General features: G+C 45.7%; 1 protein-coding gene across 6 annotated transcripts in view; it reads left to right on the top strand.

Moving 5' to 3' along the window:
- The window catches only part of PRMT7 (protein arginine methyltransferase 7), a 52,615-nt gene that overhangs the window by 7,300 nt on the left and 43,833 nt on the right, over positions 1-1,482 (top strand). The window contains exon 1 of one of the 6 annotated variants that reach the window (XM_037742322.1): positions 335-355. The exons of the other annotated variants lie outside the window; for them this stretch is intronic. The gene's annotated coding sequence lies outside the window, so the exon portion shown is untranslated. Of the gene's footprint in view, positions 1-334; positions 356-1,482 lie in introns of those variants that run through there. 6 annotated transcript variants of the gene reach the window in all.

The following is a 1,482-nucleotide window of genomic DNA, read 5'->3' on the forward strand; positions in this document are numbered from 1 at the left end:
ATGCCTATAATCCCAGCACTTTGGGAGACTGAGGCGGGCAGATCACAAGGTCAGGAGATCAAGACCATCCTGGCCAACATGGTGAAACCCCGTCTCTAATAAAAATACAAAAATTGGTGCCGCGTGCCTGTCATCTCAGCTAGTTGGGAGGCTGAGGCAGGAGAATCACTTGAACTTGAGAGGTGGAGGTTGCAATGAGCCCGAGATTGTGCCACTGCACTCTAGCCTGGGTAACAGAGTGAGACTGTCTCAAAAAAAAAATAATAATAATTTTTTACAGCACAGTGAGATAAAGGTGTAAATGGGCACAAAAGGTCATGGAAGCAACAAGAACCAGCTGGACTTGGGATGTGAGGTAATGTTTGAATAATTTCTCAATTCTAAAGGAAGAGAAGTTGAAGTCTGAGCAGCAGGGATTCCATGTAAGCTTTCAGATGAGCCAGTTTGTGGCTGGGTGCGGTGGCCCACACCTGTAGTCCCAGCCACTTGGGAGGCCAAGGCAGGAGGATTGCTTGTTCCCAAGAGTTCAGGTCCAGCCTGGGCAACATAGTAAAACCCTGTCTCACAAACGAATAAACAGAAAAAAACATCAAAAACAGATGGGGCAGTTTGGGGAGCAGCTAGCAGTTTAGCATGGCTGGAGTGTGGTACAAAAGCAGGGTTATGGTAAGAGAGAGAGGCTGCTGAAATCGTAGGCAGGGTCATTTTGTAAAGGATGGTAGCAAAATGCAGGAAGAGGAACGTGAGTTTAAGTCCAAGCTCTGCCACTTCTCTACTCTCTTGGCCAAGTTACTTCTCTGAGCCTTAATATAAAATAACACATACTTCAATATAATACATTATCTCACAGTATAATACAAATAATGATTAAAGGTAATACAGTGTCTGGTACAGAATAAAAGCTTAAAATAATTTCTCTTTTTTTTTTTTTGAGATGGAGTCTCGCTCTGTCATTCAGGGTGGAGTGCATTAGTGCATTCTCGGCTCACTGCAACCTCTGACTCCCTGCGTCAAGTGATTCGGAGGCTGCCTCAGCCTCCCAGGTAGCTGGGATTACAGGCGTGCATCACCATGCCCACCTAATTTTTGTATTTTTATTAGAGACGAGGTTTCACCATGTTGGCCAGGATGGTCTTGATCTCCTGACCTTGTGATCTGCCTGCCTGGGCCTCCCAAAGTGCTGGGATTACAGATATGAGCTACTGCGCATGGCCACTTAAAATATTTCTAAACATTTTGGACTTTATTTTCATGTTTTGTTGTTGTTGAGACAGAGTCTTGCTCTGTTGCCTAGGCTGGAGTGAAGTGGCGTAATCTCGGCTCAGTGCAGCCTCCACCTCCCAGGTTTAAGCGATTCTCCTGCCTCAGTCTCCTGGGTAGCTGGGATTACAAACACTTGCCACCACGCCTGGCTAATATTTGTAGAGGTGGGGTTTTTAGTAGAGGTGGGGTTCTTACACACACACACACACACACACACAC

This window comes from Cebus imitator, unplaced genomic scaffold (genome assembly GCF_001604975.1).
Source record: "Cebus imitator isolate Cc_AM_T3 unplaced genomic scaffold, Cebus_imitator-1.0 Scaffold118, whole genome shotgun sequence".
Classification (NCBI taxonomy): Eukaryota; Metazoa; Chordata; class Mammalia; order Primates; family Cebidae; genus Cebus; species Cebus imitator.